Source organism: Symphalangus syndactylus, chromosome 2 (genome assembly GCF_028878055.3).
Source record: "Symphalangus syndactylus isolate Jambi chromosome 2, NHGRI_mSymSyn1-v2.1_pri, whole genome shotgun sequence".
In the NCBI taxonomy this organism is placed as follows: Eukaryota; Metazoa; Chordata; class Mammalia; order Primates; family Hylobatidae; genus Symphalangus; species Symphalangus syndactylus.
The window spans coordinates 113,827,305-113,846,222 of record NC_072424.2 but is presented as its reverse complement, the minus strand read 5'-3'; the positions used below and the strand labels follow the sequence as shown (position 1 = coordinate 113,846,222).

At 38.3% G+C, this 18,918-nt stretch overlaps 1 protein-coding gene and 1 long non-coding RNA gene across 2 annotated transcripts in view; one reads left to right on the top strand and one right to left on the bottom strand.

Moving 5' to 3' along the window:
* The window catches only part of LOC134735621 (uncharacterized), a 158,905-nt gene extending 147,306 nt beyond the window's left edge, over window positions 1-11,599 (top strand). Inside the window, exons 4-6 of the long non-coding RNA XR_010118902.1 lie at window positions 6,957-7,216; window positions 10,997-11,082; window positions 11,339-11,599. This is a non-coding gene — a long non-coding RNA (uncharacterized lncRNA). The remainder of the gene's footprint in view (window positions 1-6,956; window positions 7,217-10,996; window positions 11,083-11,338) is intronic.
* PDE7B (phosphodiesterase 7B) overlaps window positions 1-18,918 on the bottom strand; it is a 351,624-nt gene that overhangs the window by 182,092 nt on the left and 150,614 nt on the right. The gene's annotated exons all lie outside the window — the stretch shown is intronic.

Sequence of the window (18,918 nt, the reverse complement as noted above, 5' to 3'; positions counted from 1 at the left end):
GAAGTTTCTTGTAAGAGTGTTGGCTGACTTGGGCACTGAAAGAGACTGCAGAGACTGATAGAGTCAAAAAATAGCTTTCTTCCTCACTCTCAGAAAATCAGGATGGGAAAAGAAAGATGCTCTGCTCAAAGGGCAGAAGGGAGCCATCATTATGGAGCCACTCTGAATTATTTTTTCCTCAGCCTCTCTGTTGAGGAGTGAAGAAAGAGTGTGATACGGTTAATGTGGTATGGGACTGGGGACAACTTCAGAGATTTGGTGGCCCCTGTGCTACATGAAAGCTTTAGATAAAATGATCCAAGGTACTGGCTTCTTTTCAGGGTCCTGCCTGGTTAGTAAAGGCAAGATTCCAGTTTGGGGTTGTAGAATGTCTCTGGGCTTGTCAGACCTTGTCTATGTCCTGCTCGTCCTGGGATCTTCTGCACTAAGAGATGAGCCTGGACCAAGAGTGACGTTACTGCTATAACTATTAATCAGAGCAGGTTATTCATTGGTGCGGTAAATACTCATTTAAGGAATAAGTGACTGTGTACCCCTGAGTGGCCTCATGGGCCACTTAGGGAAACAGCTGGGGTCTCACAGTGCCTGATGGATACTCAGCCAGTGTGGAACTACACTTAATAAATAGATAATTGGGAAAAAGGGTTTTAGAGTCCCTTGGCAGAGGGGTAAAATGGAAGAGTGAGCTGATTTTTTTTTTTTCTGAGACCCTTCTGTTTCCCTCTCTTCCTTTCTTCCTCTTTCTGGTTTCCATCTCTAATCTCTAAGACTTAATAGAAACATTGTTTTGTAGCTTCTCCCACCCTCTCAGCCAGTGCTTCCTGGTGGGGTAAGTGAATCTGATCCAGAAGGAGCTGAGTTCCCACCCTCCCAAGACCATGGGCTAACTCTGGAAGAAGGGATGCCATTTTGTGCACAGACACAAACACCTGCCGTACAAAGCTCCTTGCCTGCACTTCTGGGGCAGGGCCAGCCTTCTGATAGCTGAAGGGCAATGGCTCCCACTTGCACAGTGAGTATCACTGCAAACTGTCAGGACAGTGGGTCAAAAGGAATCATTCTGGCTCTTCAGGCACAGAGATGAGGAAAATCAATGGTAGAGCTCAAAGGACAGAACTGCTGGGTGCAAAAGGTTACTACACATTAACATATCGACCTCCACAGAAGCAATAATAAATAGGTGCCCCCAAATGGAAAAAAGATGAGGTCCTTGACCCTAGATGACAAATCTTTATCAGGCGAATTCTGAGCACAAGAATTTATTCTCCTTGCACTTGTGGATGTTAAAGGCAGGCAAATGAACTTAACATCATTAAGCACCCAACACTAAGCACCGCCTATGGGCCAGTCATGGTCTAAGCATGTAACAAAGTTTTGAACAAGTCAGACTTCAAATATTAGTGAGAATTAGGAAGTAAACACGTTGAAAAGCACACAAATACATTAACCAGAAAATTCTCAAACAAAAATTTAATAATTAATTAATAAAATAGTGGCTAAGAAACTAATTTAATTGTATGGTCGGAAGGGAGCTCTTGAAGTAAGTGATGTTTCAGCTGAAAATTAAGGACAAGAAGAAGGCAAGCAGGCAGAGATTTGGCGGAAGAGGACTTGAGGCAGAAAAAGCAACCCATGGGAAGACCCAAAAGCAAGAACTAGCTTGCTATGTCTAAAGAAACAAAGAAGGCCAGTGACAAACAAAGGAAGGCAGTGACAGAGACTCAGTGACCAAGGGAAAAGGTGGCATGAGATGAGATTCCAAGCCAGACAATGCTGGGCTATGTAGATTAGAGAATGATCTTGGATGTCTTTCCAAGTGTGATGACAAGCCATTACAAGGTTTTCAGAAGAAGAGGGATGTGATCTAATATATAATAGTTTTCGTAAGACCACACTGGTAGCTCTGTGGAGAAGAAATTGCATAGGAACAAGAATAGAAGCAGAAATTAATCAGGAGGCTAATACAATTCAAGAAAGAAGAATGATGTATTGGCTAGGGCGGTAGCTGTGAGACTGAAGGAAAAATAAACAGTTTCAGGATTTTTTTTTTTTTTTTTTTTTTTTTTTTTGAGACAGAGTTTTGCTCTTGTCACCCAGACTGGAGTGCAGTGGTGCAATCTCAGCTCACTGCAACCTCCGCCTCCTGGGTTCAAGCAATTCTCCAGCCTCAGCCCCCCAAGTAGCTGGGATTACAGGCATGCACCACCATGCCCAGCCAGTTTTGTATTTTTAATAGAGATGGGGTCTCACCATGTTGGCCAGGCTGGTCTCAAACTCCTGACTTCAGGTGATCCACCTGCCTCAGCCTCCCAAAGTGCTGGGATTACAGGCGTGAGCCAGTGCACCCAGCTAGGAAATATTTTGCAGGTAGGATTTTTAGAACAAACACATGGATCGGCATGCGAAGGAAAAAGAGCAGCGGCTCTAGTGTTATTTGCTGGGATAGTAAGAAATATACTTAGATATATTTAATCAGGCACTTGATTGGATATTTTAAGTTTGGAATGATGAGATACCTAAGTTGATGTCAAGTAGGTAGTCTGAGTATAGAGTACAGGGGATAAGCCAGTCCTTGGTTATGAATTTGGAAATTACTGGCATACAGAAGGTATTTAAACATAAGAAAACAAAACATTGCGCCAGATCAATCTTATCTCATCCACCCTAAATCAACCCTTAGGAAACTAGGTACAGTAGGTGCCAAGGAAAAATAGATCAGAAAGACATAGCTCTTGCACTTGTAGGAACTATTAATAGAGGGAGAGGCAGACCATAATACTATTGTTATCATGCAATGGTAAAATGCATTATTACTATTGCACAATACTATTGTTATAATGCAATGGTAAAATGGAGGTAGGCATAAATATAAAGAAAGCTATGTTATAGAACAAGTAATTATGCCCGAAAGTGTCTGGGGCAGCAGAGACAAGAGGTGACCTGAAAGATAATTATTTCACTAGAATAATTTTCTGTGAGTCCCTTGCTCTTAATATAGGTTCTTATTTAGAGACCACAGCAAACAGATGGGGTTTGTTGTAGAAGTGTTATATGGACAACAGAAAATTCAATCTTCAATGTCTTGTTTGATCTTGGGCAGTGCAATAATCGCTCTGGGACATGACATGCTCCTCTGTGAAAAGAGAGGGTTGAATTTAATCAGCAGTCTCCTGTCCCAGAGAGATGGTATGGTAAGAAAGGAGATCCATAAGAATATATTTTTCAATATATTTAAAGGCTATATTATATTATCATGCATATTTCAGTATATTAAATGGTATAACATATGCATATATATTTATAAATGTATATGTAGATACACACATATATAAAAAGGCTAGTAGAAATGAAATATTTTTTTTTAGCTTTAATAAGATTATGCAGATTGCCAAAAAAGTCAAATTCTTTAACTTTAATTATATCAAGTCAGCCGGAAGGTGGAGCAAGATGGCAGAATGGGGCTCTCTAGTGATTGTCTCCCTCGTCCCCCAGAAACATCCATTTGAACAACTATCCACACACAAAAGTATCTTCACAAGAGCTAAGAAACCAGGCATGAGGTCACAGTACCTGGTTATGGCACAATAAGAAGAGACACACTGAAGAGGGTAATTATATCAATTCAGTGAAGCGATATTGTTATGCCTTACTAAGCAGAATCTCTGATTGGGTGAATAAACAGGAAAAACAAAATAATTACAGTTGACCCTTGAATAACATGGGTTTGAACTGGGCAGGTCTACTTATAAGTAGATTTTCTTCTGTCTCCTTGCTACCCTGAGACAACAAATTTCCCCCTTCCTCTTCCTCCCTCTCCTCAGCCTACTCAACTTGAAGACGACAAAGATGAAAACCTTTATGATGATCCACTTCCACTTAATGTATAGTAAATATATTTTCTCTCCCTTATGATTTTCTTAATAACACTTTCCTTTCTCTACTTATTGTAAGAATACAGTAAATGATACATAAAACACACAAAATACATGTTACTTGACTGTTGATGCTATCAGTAAGGCTTCTGGTCAACATACGCTATTAGTAGTTAAGATTTTGGGGACTCAGAAGTTAAACACAGATTTTCGACTATGCAGAGGTTGGTTCCCCTAACCCCCTCATTATTCAAGGATCAACTGTATTGCCAAGTTAATGCAGTTTTGTAGACAAAATATTTCAAACCATGGAGTATATAGGGGACAAAATGACAAAAAGCATATTTGGTGGTGCCTGTTTTGTGTATCTGTGGCTTGCATATTTATAGTGTCAATGCCAGCCCTGATAGGTATGCTTTGGCAGTTTGATGGCTTTTTCTTTTTCCTTCTTTTTTTTTTTCAGCTGTACTAGCTGTTCAACTTCTTTATTAGTTATTTTCATTACTTATAAAGTTAAAATTATATATATTCAATGAATTAATTTCAATGAATTAACTTATATGAAATAATGCAATTCTTGCAAAGCACCCTGTAATTTACTGCAAGAAAACTGGCTAACAGCCCTTAACTTTATTAATCTTACTTGGTTGAACAATTTATTCCCAAAGAATCATTTATTAATCTCAGAGGAAGATCAATTTTAATAAGTACTTTGCATTTCTGCAGTATTTACTTCCAGGATTATATGTTAAAGAAGCCACTTAGTAATTTGCATATTGTCTCTATGAAGTCAGTACAAGCAGAGACTGCCTTTTAATAAAATAGAGTCTGAGCTGGGTGGGTGGCCATGAGACATTTCTGGGCTTAGTGGGGGAGAGAGGGAAGAGGAAAGGCCAGTCATACACTGCTGAACATGGGAGATGCTTGGCCACAAAAATCAGTTAAAACACAGGCCAAGCCCATATTTAGGGGATCAATGAAGCAAGATCACTAAAGTTTCTCGAAATAAGGATTTGGCTTTTGACACACACACAAACACACACACGTATATGTATAGAGATGTATATATGTATAGATAATATATAAATACATTTATCAAAAGGCAAATTGTACACATATTTATTATCTTTCCATAAATGTGGAAATAGATTTAAAAAACATAAAAACTTTGTTGGACCTCTTAACAGTAATTTAAGAGTTGTATTATTTTGTTTTGAGTTACTTGTGGTGAGGAGGCACCATGTTCTTTTCACTGCTTAGACTGTTCCAAGATTTTCCTTTAACTTTGAATGTCATGATGGCCCAGACACATGCCAAGTGTTGGTCTTCTTTTCCTGACTAAGTTGGGTTCAGGATTGTTTGTGATGTTGAGGAGTTGATCTCATTTTGAATTGGGTTAGCTCTAATGCTCAGGTGTTAAGTCCACTGGATCATATTTCTGTGTCGATCCAAGACCATCCAGGAAGTCAACTCAAAAAGGAAAATCAGTCTGTCTTTCAGGTGCAGTGTGGTTTTGCCTGACTCTTAATTTATGGGCTGCCCAAAGATGAGACAGGTCTCTGGGAATAGGGCTGTATCTCTCTGACTGATTTTGGATTTAGTGATCTGCTACTTGGGACTGAAGATACTCTGCCTCGATCCTGCCAATCGTTCCATCCTGCCAATCATGCTGAAATTGGGATTCCTGTGAGATTCAAATGATTTGTCCCAAGATGCATGGAAACTATAGATAAAATCCAAAAGACAGCTATGACTTTTTAAATCCCAAATTACTGTTTGATGCGATTGAAATTTTCCCTGGCTGCCTTATCCACTACCATGATAGTCCCCACCATCCCAGGGCTATGGAACTGATGTTGTAAGTAAATGTGAGTTGAAATATAACATTAGTCAACAGTGCTTCATGTAGGAATGCTTAGGGTATGTGTGTATGTTTGTGTATTTCCAGAAGAATGTGTTAATTTTCTTCTTGATCATATTTAGATTAAAATTCTCTTAAAATTTATATTGAAAATTGCTGACTCCTTAAGCCAAGCAAGAACCCATTTCCTATACTAACTAGAGATGCTTGAATGATTCATTGTATGCCTCATATAACACCCATCTTTGGTATAACTTCAGTCACCCAATTCAAAAAGTTATATATGATAGAAAAAAGACCAACAAAGCCCGAGTTTAAAGTTTACGTGGTTAAGTTTTCAGGTTTGCCATCATTCTCAGCAAACTATCGCAAGGACAAAAAACCAAACACCGCATGTTCTCACTCATAGGTGGGAATTGAACAATGAGAACACATGGACACAGGAAGGGGAACATCACACACTGGGGCCTGTCGTGGGGTGGGGGGACGGGGGAGGGATAGCATTAGGAGATATACCTAATGTAAATGATGAGTTAATGGGTGCAGCACACCAACATGGCACGTGTAAACATATGTAACAAACCTGCACGTTGTGCACATATACCCTAGAACTTAAAGTATAATAAAAAAAAAAGTTTTCAGGTTTGCTGAAAAAATTAGTTTTATCGCTAGTTTTATTTTGCTAGTAGTTTCAATAGAAGAGGTGTTTTATTTAAGTGATTCTTCTCTTTCACTAATACTTCCTATTTAAGTTACTGAACTTAAAAAATAATATTTGGATGAAATTTCTAGTTCTATGAAATGTGTAATATACTCCTGTTTAATAATCTAAATGACTTTATGATGATATCAATTACCATACTTCAAGGACTATTTGAGGGTTTCAGGCTATTTGCCCCTATGCTAAATGGCTCCAGGCTACTATGGCTTTCAAAGCTTTTGTGTCAGCATTTAGCAGGTTTTCAGGTCACTTTTACTGTTTTCAAGGCAATTGACTGTAGCAACTGTCCCTACCTTCAATTCAACTGCTTTGAATCTTCTAGAAGCTGCAAAGGCAGATAACCAAGCTGGTTAACAGTGTTTTTGAAGTGCATTATTCTTGTAAATAAATAGGCTTAGAGTTAATTTCTAAACATCGCTGAGAAATTAAATTAGGTGTATCTAAGAGAATTTCTCTTAGAATGCGCAGATGGGTATGACAGCCATGTTTTTTTCTCCCCCAGAAGTCCTTCTGGCTTTCCAGTTCTGTTGCAGGTGGTTGAACTTGTTTGAGGCCTGCCCACCCCACACTTAGGGAGAGGTGTGGCCGCATCAGTGAGACCGGGAGCTCTGGAGCAGATCTCCGCTGGAATTCTGGCTCTGTCGTAGTCCTGCTGTGCAACATTGGGCAAGTTACTTTGCCTCCCAAGACTTAGTTTTGACAACTGGAAAATGAGAATGAAAATAAAACCTCTCCAGAGTCTTGTAGTGAGGATAAAGTGAGGTATGTGGTATAACCATAGCTAATATTTGTCGAGCACTTATTAGGTGCCAGGTACGTAGTTAGCACTTATATAAACATTAGGTCCTTCAGACGTACCTGGCTTTGTGCCCTTACTAGTTGAACTTCACACAATCAGTCTGCTGAAGTCCACACACAATATTGAAATGCCGTAGAAAAGAAGATAGAAGAGAATGAATCAGAAAGAACCTCCCATGTACAGATACTAGGTTGGACATTTTCCTTGTATCATCTAATCATCTCAGCAATGCTTTGAAATAGGACCTATTATCCTTATCGTACAGATGAGAAAAATAAAGACCCAGAAAGATTGTTTTTATACTTTCCCACATATTAGAGGGAGCCATGAGATGAATAGAACAAATTTAGTACAATTGAGAAACTCAATCCTATAAGAGTAAATTATAACACTAACATTAAAAATCTAGTTAATTCCTTCTTGTTTAGTAAATCATCAAACAAGTTTTTCTTTTATAGCGTTAAAATAACGAAGTGAAAAACATCTTTTCCACACATTAAAAATAAAGATATCAAATTCATTTTATTCTGTTTGACATAGATGTTCTCGTAGATCCTTGCATGAGTTAAAGGCTAAATTACTTTTTTTCAATCATAATACATACTGAGGCTTGTTTTTGCTGCCAAAACTGTTGTTTGGTTTAGAAAATTTCCCCTAGGTCATTTAGAAGTATTCCCAGAAAAGATGAAAATGCCAAAAACCTGGTCAAATTTTTTTTCAAGTATTGCACCAAGAATGGAAGGAATCCGGGAATCAAGAATGTATATTTTTCTGGTCGCAAGGAGAAGAGGGGTTATCTGAATGCCAGCGACTCAGTTTGTCACTTTCATAGTTGACAATTTCCCCCTCATTCTCTTGCTAACTTCATGTATCGTGTGGTCAATTTTCCGACCTTTCTCTTATTTTAAATGTTATTACTTATTCTCAGGCGGAAAAGGCTCTTGAGAAAAATTTCTTTTTGGACTCCACCTTTTCAAAGGAAAGTGCAAATTAGATGTAGCAAATTTGTAATTCTATTTCCATCTTTAAAAAGAAATATTATTCAGGCATTGGTCTGCTCTGTCACCTTGAATCAGAAAACGGCTCCATCTGGTTTATTTAGTTTTTGATAGCTCACACTTCAAAGAAAGGCAAGGGTTATATCCGCTGACAATTGTGTAAGCCTGCGCAAGCAAAAATAAAATTCTCCCCCGACCCCCGCAGTGATCAGTATGTATATCCTGAATCAGGAGAGAGCTGATGACGTCTGTTGTGGTTTGCTGACTCCCAGCAGGCTTCATTCTGCAGGCTTGACTCAGGAAAAAGAATCCCACCAGCTTCAAGTGAAATTGTGCCCAAGTAAAGATTACTAATACAAATATCATGGAATTGGCTTTGGTGCTACTTTGGGGCTTCAAATTCTGTGTGCGTGTCTGTGTGCCTACACACAGACACGCATATATGTGTATTTTAACTTCAACATTGATATTCAACGTAATTTTTCAGAATTCCTTGCAGCTCTCATAGGGTATTTAAGCTTTCAGGCAAAGTTCTGGCAGCAGCTTCTCACATGCAATCGGCCAAACGTTCCATTGATATCTGTGTGGACTCCTCAAGGTCAGATTCGGTTCTGAATTGATGGAAAAATAACAGAGGGCCAATGTGTTTTATGCACTGTCATTTCGAAGAGATGAGGCTTTGAATAGAGGTACAAATCACCAATATTTCATTTTATGTGTAATTTTTACTCTACCTACTTTCAAAAGAACCCCAGTTCTGTTTCTAGCCCTGCCTTGGTTATGCAACTGCTGTCTGCTTTGGCTGCCCCATCTGCAATATAGGGATAATAATACTGCCACCTACGTCATGTCATAGAGGTGCTTTAAAACTAATGAATAGAGAACTACAGGAGCCTCCAGCTCTTTGAAATATAACCAGCTTATAGCTTGCAAGCTATTTTCAACAGGTTTAAAAGTTCACACACTAGATATGTTAATAGTTCTACAAAAACTTGCAAATAAGAGTGTGTTCATAAATTAAATAATTCAAATGAACTTTAAAATGAGTGGAATATATATCATGTGTATACATGCACACAGAAACAGGAAATGCATCTAAACTGTTGAAATATTTGTTAAAAAATATTTTCATAGAAAAACTTAGAAAATTACATCACAAATACCCTGTACAAGTTAATATTGACAAAGATTGTCACCTTGGTGGTATTGTGGGTGATTTTATTTTCATTGATATAGCTTTCCTCTATATTTCAAGTTTCCTAAAATGAACGTGTCATTCTTGCAAAATTATGAAAATAATCTCAATAAATATCTTTTAAAAAACTAACTTGAAAGGGGGAAATTATTCAGGTAAAATTTAAATGGGGCTTTTAAGAAAAAAATTCCTTTGAATTCTAAAAGAACAAGATTGGGGTGAGACATAAATGAATTGGTCAAATTTAGTGCCAGTCCTAGAATACTTGGGTTTGAACTTAGTTTACAACAGGAAGAACCGCTCAGAGAAAACCTATCATTTAAGAAAATATTTAGTCCTTGCCCAGATCTAAAGTCTTTATATTTATCCACAAGTTTGTACAGTATGTCAGGAAGCAGTTACCTCTAGCCTTGTCTCTTCAATGTAGCACACTACTGTCAACAAATTTAACGCACACAAAAAGTACAGAAGGAAGATTCTGGCTGTCAAGTTAACCCTACTGCCCGTTATTCCTGACATGCTGGATTGCTTCGAGTTCTTCTCATCTGCTGAAAGCCCTATCAACTCCAGGTTTTCTCATGTCCTGTTCCACCTTCCTGGAACACTCCTTCACCAGGCTAATTCCTACACGTATCTTAGGTATGAGTTTGCTCTTATGTTCCAGAAATCACATCTTGGTCCCCAAAGCCAAGTTCAATGGCCTCCCATGTGCTACTGTGGCCACCCCACGTTCATTCCTAACAGCACGCTTGTCTTGTCCACCACCTCTGGACTGAAAGCCACTTGACAGCAGGGATCCCTGTGCCTGGCACATAGTTAAGTGTGACTCACTGGATAGGGACTGCTGTGACTTCTCCCAGTTCCATAACTATTCCAGTCTACAGGATTTGGAAAGAAAGAGGAACACCTCGGTCTTGGCCATTGTCAGCATGCCTGTGTTTTTCTTCCACAAAAGAACCGGTGAAAAGAGGGAGAAACTTTAAAGATTTATTATGAGGAAATTTTGATTTAGCTTATTGCATAACTGATTTAGTAAAATTTGTTATTCATAAAAAAATACCTTGGCCTGTCTTAGAGAAGTGACTACATACACATAGGAATTTTAAAATAAAAAAGATGAAAAAAGAGTTTTTTCCCCTCTGACTATTGTAATTCTCAAAGGCAAACACTTGTGTTAGTTCTACACATGTTACATCAAAGATAACATGATTTCTCCTTCTTCTTTGAAAAATACCCTGCATCTGTAAGCCATTAGCTTTTGTCTGGTGTTTTTGTTTATATTAGATGAAATCCTTGAATGTTTCATGTCTCCATTTTTCTAACTGTAGAATGGGGCTAATTCTGCTCTCCACAGTGAAAGATAACAGAAAAAAGTTCACGTTTGAATCCAGATGTTTGCTATTAATTAAAAGGGGAGAAATTACTTTCGTATCAGAGTTTATTGTCAGAACACTCTCTTTAACTAAAGGAATTATATCCTTATTTTCCTTATTTGTTTGACTACCTCTTTCTGTATGTAGGCTTTAACACTTCCCTTCCTCATTTCTCAGCTAAAATGACTGAGCTGCCGAAAACCTTGCCGCTCTCCTGTTCTCCTGATAGGGAGGGAGTTCTCAAGAGATCTGGTTGTTGTTTGGTAAGTGTCTGACATTTCCCCTGCTCACTCTCTTTCTCCTGCTGCCATGTAAGAGAATGGATTCTATAAGCACTCACAGGGAAATAGAAAAGACATTAAACACATATTCCCCATTCCTTAAATTTTCCATATGACTCTGCAACTATTTGTGAATGGTTGTATTAGTAAAATGAGTAAGTTAGGACAAAGGAAGCAGTGACTTAAGCCAGTCCAGCTCCATAATTCTAGGCTGAGTCAGCATGTCCATTTTTTGCAGGAATCTTGATTTCTCCTCTTACCCAGACATTGCTGATAAAGAGTGGGAACTAAAATTCACAGTGCGGGGGCCAGAAGCAGATCAAGAGAGAGCAAACCAGCAGAGACACCTCAAGAAAGGGAGCCTAGGAAGAACGGAGCCCTGAGGCCTAATTTTGCTGTGAGTGGTTCCCCCTGAGCATTCAAAGGGTGGGAAGGGAGCTTGTAGGCAGGAGCTGGGAAGGGAGTGGGCACTCTGTATGGGGAGGGGTGCCGAGAGACAGGAGGGAAGCAGCATAGTTTGAGCCAGGGCAAGTAGAACAAGGAAGTTAAAGGGGTTGTTTAAGAGCCTTTTTGTATATTTCACCTGTAATTACACTGCCACAAATGTGTTCTTGACTTAGAATCGATCTTCTACCTTGTGAGAAAGGCATACACAAAACAAAGATCCTCAAGTTTCACCCAGGGGAGATGTATAAACTGTTTTCTAAATCATTATCATTTTCCAAGAACTCCAGTTCCCCAAATCCAATAAAACTTATACTCTGAAACTTCTTCTCCTTTTTTTCTGTTTTAAGTAAAAATCTGACCACAGTTACCTGCACATCCTATGATTCCAAGTGCAGCCACTCTGGATAATGTCAGCGATGAGGCTCTAATTGAAGCTGTTTCATCAGGTTAGCAACTATGCATAATGCCTGCCCCATGTTAGTTCAGGCACTTAGAAATACACACACACTGGGATGCTTCCCTGCACTGATTAGTCCACATTAAACCTCTGGTTAGCCAACACCGACAAGTTTGGGTAAAATGTGAGAACATTACTTAAGAGGCCAAGATCCACATTTGGACACAAGGATATTGCAATCATGCGAAAGAGATATTCCAAGGCCAGGCAGCCCAAGTAACCATTCATAATAAAAGATCTGTTTAAAAATGAAAATTATATTTTCTATAACTTTGGCTATATGATCCAATAGATTCTATAATGTTTCAAATAATGATAAATGGTCTCAAGATGACCTAAAGTCAGTCTTACTCTGCAAAGAAAGATGCTCCATGTTTTATATTCACTTGACAAGGGAGATGACTAAATCTTGGGAACCTTTGAGTATTGCCATCTGGATAAGAGAGCAGCCTGATACCCCCCGTACAAATTCTATGTGTATCTCTGCTATAAAGAAAGGGAAAGGAAAATAAAGTATTTTGAGGTTTTTTTTTTTTTTTTTTTTTTAAATGGGGAGAAAGGGGCGGTTAGAAGCGAAAAACCATTATTAAGAATCTCTTTCTCCATCCAACATCTGAAAAAGTAAAACAAACAAATGAACCCCAGCTTGTGTCTATGTCTGAGGTGTGAGTAAAATGTAAATCTCCAAGGCTGAAGGTCTTCGCAACATCAACAGTTGACTAGAGAGCATGCAATTTCCCACACGGCATGAAGTATAATCCCAGGTGAATGAACCTCCCTTGCAGTAATTCTGGGAGCACCCGGTGCAGCCTTTCAACAGGCCATCAGAACTCAGACTTTTTTCTCTGTCCTGAACTTGTTCTAACCCTGGAACCAGGACTATGGTTCTTTTTCCTTAATCTCTAACTTTGACCTCTGATATGGTTTGGCTCTGTGTTCCCACCCAAATCTCATCTCAAATTGAAACCCCCATGTGTCAAGGGAGGGACCCAGTGGTTGCAGTGAGCTGAGATCACATCATTGCACTCCAGCCTTGGTGACAGAGTGAGACACTGTCTCACAGAAAAAAAAAAAAAAAAAAAAAAAGCAAAAATACATCTAAAAGGGCAGCAAACCCCGTTTCTACTAAAAATGCAAAAATTAGCCAGGTGTTGTTGCATGTGCTTGTAATCCCAGCTACTCAGGAAGCTGAGGCAGGAGAATTGCTTGAACCCAGCAGGCGGAGGTTGCAGTGAGCCAAGATTGCACCACTGCACTCCAGCCTGAGTAACAGGGGTGAAACTCCATTTCAAAAAACAAAACCAAAAATAAAACAAACAAAAAAAATAACGGAATAATGGGATGACATCCAATGCCTAGCCACACCCTTGCAGGTTAGAATTCCTAAAACCTGGTATAGATTGTTTCAAAGTATTGGCTTTAAACAGCAAACACCAAACACAGTCTCAGACCACAGCGCAATAAGAATAGAATACAATAAAAAAAATTGCTCAAAACCATGCAATTACGTGGAAATTAAACAACATGCTCTTGAATGACTTTTGGATAAATAAGACAGAATCAAGAAGTTCTTTGAAACAAATGAGAACAAAGATATGACATGGCAGTGTCTCAGAGGGAAATTCATAGCACTAAGTGCCCACATAGAAAAGTTAGAAAGATCTCAAATTAACAACCTAATACCACAACTGAAAGAATTAGAGAAGCAAGAACAAATTAACCCCAAAGCTAGCAGAAGACAAATAACCAAAATCAGAGGTGAGCTGAAAGTAGTCACGGAATGAAAAACCATTCAAAAGATCAATGATTCCAGGAGTTAGTTTTTTGAAAATATTAATGATAGGCCACTAGCTAGACTAATGAAGAAGAAAAGAGATGACACAAATAAACACAATTTATTCGATTAGGAACAGAGGAAGTCAAATTGTCCCTGTCTGCAGATGACATGATTGTATATCTAGAAAACCCCATCGTCTCAGCCCAAAATCTCCTTAAGTTGATAGGCAACTTCAGCAAAGTCTCAGGATACAAAATCGGTGTGCAAAAATCACAAACATTCTTATACACCAATAACAGACAAACAGAGAGCCAAATCATGAGTGAACTCCCATTCACAATTGCTTCAAAGAGAGTAAAATACCTAGGAATCCAACTTACAAGGGATGTGAAGAACCTCTTCAAGGAGAACTACAAACCACTGCTCAATGAAAGAGGATACAAACAAATGGAAGAACATTCCATGCTCATGGGTAGGAAGAATCCATATCATGAAAATGGCCATACTGCCCAAGGTAATTTATAGATTCAATGCTATCCCCATCAAGCTACCAATGACTTTCTTCACAGAATTGGAAAAAACTACCTTAAAGTTCATATGGAACCAAAAAAGAGCCCTTATTGCCAAGTTAATCCTAAGCCAAAAGAACAAAGCTGGAAGCGTCATGCTACCTGACTTCAAACTATACTACAAGGCTATAATAAGCAGAACAGCATGGTACTGGTACCAAAACAGAGATATAGACCAATGAAACAGAACAGAGGCCTCAGAAATAATGCCACATATCTACAACTATCTGATCTTTGACAAACCTGACAAAAACAAGAAATGGGGAAAGGATTCCCTATTTAATAAATGGTGCTGGGAAAACTGGCTAGCCATATGTAGAAAGCTGAAACTGGATTCCTTCCTTACACCTTATACAAAAATTAATTCAAGATGGATTAAAGACTTACATGTTAGACCTAAAACCATAAAAACCCTAGAAGAAAACCTAGGCAATACCATTCAGGACATAGGCATGGGCAAGAACTTCATGTCTAAAACACCAAAAGCAATGGCAACAAAAGCCAAAATTGACAAATGGGATCTAATTAAACTAAAGAGCTTCTGCATAGCAAAAGAAACTGCCATCAGAGTGAATAGGCAACCTACAGAATGGGAGAAAATTTTTGCAATCTACTTATCAGACAGAGGGCTAATATCCAGAATCTACAATGAACTCCAACAAATTTAGAAGAAAAAAACAAACAACCCCATCAAAAAGTGGGCAAAGGATAGGAACAGACACTTCTCAAAAGAAGACATTTATGCAGCCAAAAGACACATGAAAAAATGCTCATCATCACTGGCCATCAGAGAAATGCAAATTAAAATCACAATGAGATACCATCTCACACCAGTTAGAATGGCGATCATTAAAAAGTCAGGAAACAACAGGTGCTAGGGAGGATGTGGAGAAATAGGAACACTTTGACACTGTTGGTGGGACTGTAAACTAGTTCAACCATTGTGGAAGTCAGTGTGGCGATTCCTCAGGGATCTAGAACTAGAATTACCATTTGACCCAGCAATCCCATTACTGGATATATACCCAAAGGATGATAAAATATGCTGCTATAAAGACACATGCACACATATGTTTATTGTGGCACTATTCACAATAGCAAAGACTTGGAACCAACCCAAATGTCCAACAATGGTAGACTGGATTAAGAAAATGTGGCACATATACACCATGGAATACTATGCAGACACAAAAATTGATGAGTTCATGTCCTTTGTAGGGACATGGATGAAGCTGGAAACCATCATTCTCAGCAAACTATTGCAAGGACAAAAAACCAAACACCGCATGTTCTCACTCATAGGTGGGAATTGAACAATGAGAACACATGGACACAGGAAGGGGAACATCACACACCAGGGCCTGTTGTGGGGTGGGGGGAGGGGGGAGGGATAGCATTAGGAGATATACCTAATGCTAAATGACGAGTTACTGGGTGCAGCACACCAACATGGCACATGTATACATATGTAACTAACTAACCTGCATGTTGTGCACATGTACCCTAAAACTTAAAGTATAATTAAAAAAAAAAGGAAATGACAAAGAGGATGCTACCACTGACCCTACAGAAATAAAAATAACCATTAGAAACTACTATCAACACCTCTATGCACGCAAACTAGAAAACCCAGAAGAGATGAATAAATTGCTGGACATATACATCCTCCCAAGACTGAACCAGGAAGAAATTGATTTTCTGAACAGACCAATAATGAGCTCTGAAATTGAATCGGTAATAAACAGCCTACTAACCAAAAATATCCCAGGATGAGATGGATTCACAGCCAAATTCTACTAGATATACAAAGAGGAGCTGGTACCACTCCAAAAAATTGAGGAGGAGGGACTCTTCCCTAACTCATTCTATGAGGCCCATTTCATCCTGATACCAAAACCTGACAAAGGTACAACAAAAAAAGAAAACGTCAGGCCAATATCCTTGATGAACATTGATGTAAAAATCCTCAACAAAATACTTCAAACTGAATCCAGCAGCACATCAAAAGGCTAATCCATCATAATCAAGTAGGCTTCATCTCCAGGATGCAAGGTTTGTTCAACATATACAAATCAATAAATGTGATGCATTACATAAACAGAACTAAAGACAAAAGCCACATGACTATCTCAATAGATGCAGAAAAGGCTTTTGATAAAATCCAACATCGCTTTATGTTAAAAACTCCCAATAAACTATGTATTGAAGGAACATACCTTAATATAATTAGAACCATCTATGACAAACCCTCAGCCAATATTACACTGAATAGGGAAAAGCTGGAACCATTCCTCTTGAAAACTGACAGAAGACAAGAATGCCCTCTTTCCCTACTTCTATTCAACATAGTATTGAAAGTCCTGGCCATAGCAATCAGGCAAGAGAAAGAAATAAAGCATCCAAATAGGAAAAGAGGAAGTCAAACTATCCCTGTTTGCAGACAACATGATTCTATATCTTGGAAAACCCGTAGTCTTAGCCCAAAAGCTCCTTCAGCTGATAAACAACTTCAGCAAAATCTCAGGATACAAAATCAATGTACAAAAATCACCAGCATTTCTATACACTAACAGCAGCTAAGCTGAGAGCCAAATTAGGAAGGCAATTCCATTCACAATTGCCACAAAGAGAATAAAATACCCAGGAATACAGCTAACAGGGGAGGTAAAATATCTCTACAATGCGAATTACAAAACACTGCTCAAAGAAACTAGATATGACAAATACATGGAAAAACATCCCATTCTCATGGATAGGAAGAATCAATATCATTAAAACGGCCATGCTTCCCAAAGAAATTTACAAATTCAATATTATTTCTATCAAACTACAAGTGACATTCTTCACAGAACCAGAAAAAATGATTTTAAAATTCATATGGAACCAAAAAAGAGCCCAGATAGCCAAGGCAATCCTAAGCAAAAAGAATACAGCTAGAGACATCATGTAACTTGACTTCAAACTATATTACAGGGTTACAGTAACCAAAACAGCATGGTACTAGTACAAAACAACAGACATATAGATGCATGGAACAAAATAGAAAGCCCAGAAATAAGGCCATACTCCTATAGTCATCTGATCTTCAACCATCTGACAAAAAGAAGCCGGGGAGAAAGAACTCACTATTCAATAAATGGTGCTGGGATAGCTGGCTAGCCATATGGAGAAGATTAAAACTGGACTACTTTCTTATACTATATACAAAAATCAACTCAGTATGGATGAAAGACTTAAACATAAAACCCAAAACTATAAAAACCATGGAAGACAACCAAAGCAATACCATTCTGGACACAGGAACAGGCAAAGTTTTCATGACAAAGACACCAAAAGCAATTGCAACAAAAGCAAAAATTGACAAATGGGATCTCATTAAACTTAAGAGCTTCGTCACAGCAAAAGAAGCTATCAACAGATTGAACAGACAACCTACAGAATAGGAAAAGATATTTGCAAACTATGCATCTGACAAAGGCCTAAAATCCAGCATATATAAAGAACTTAAACAAATTTACAAGAAAATAAATAACAAACAACTTCATTAAAAAGTAGGCAAAGGACATGAACAGACACTTTTCTAAAGACATACATGTGGCCAAAAAGCTTAAAATCACTGATCATTAGAGAAATGCAAATCAAAGCCACAATAAGATACCATCTTACACTAGTCAGAATGGCTATTATTAAAAAGTCAAAAAATAACATATGCTGGTGAGGTTGCAGAGAAAAGGGAACACTTATACACTGTTGGCGGGAATGTAAATTAGTTCAACCTTTATGGAAAGCAGTGTGGCAGTTCCTCAAAGGGCTAAAAACAGAACTACTATTTGGCCCAGCAATCTCATTACTGGCTATATACCCAGAGCAATGTAAATCATTTTATTATAAAGACACATGCATGCATATGTTCATTGCAACACTATTCACAACAGCAAAGACATGGAATAAACCTAAATGCCCGTCAGTGACAGACTAAAGAAAATGTTGTATATATACACAATGGAATACTATGCAGCCATAAAAAAGAATGAGTTCATGTCTTTTGTGGAAACATGGGTGGAACTGGAGGCCATTATCCTTAGCAAACTAACACAGCAACAGGAAACCAAATACCACATATTCTTACTTACAAGTGGGAGCTAAATAATTAGAACTCATGAACACAAGGAAGGGAACAACAGACACTGGGGCCTACTTGAGGGTGGAAGGTGAGAGGAGGGAGAGAAGCAAAAAAAAAAGTATCTATTGGGTATTAGGTTTAGTACCTGGGTGACAAAATAATCTGTACAGTAAACCCTTGTGACACAAGTTTATCTGTGTTACAAACCAGCACATGTACCCCAGAATCTAAAATAAAAGTTACAAGAAAAAAGATAAACAAAGGTTCTACAGCTTATGAAGCCTGTGATTTTTTTCAATGTTATCTGATGGTTTGTGACAGTTTTCAGAAATATCTCTTAGGATACACAATATCTATGTCCTTCCCAAACTAGACTGAACCACAGACAACTTATTGACCGAAGTTCTCTGATTCCTCTAGGTCTGAGGAGACATTTCTTCTCTCT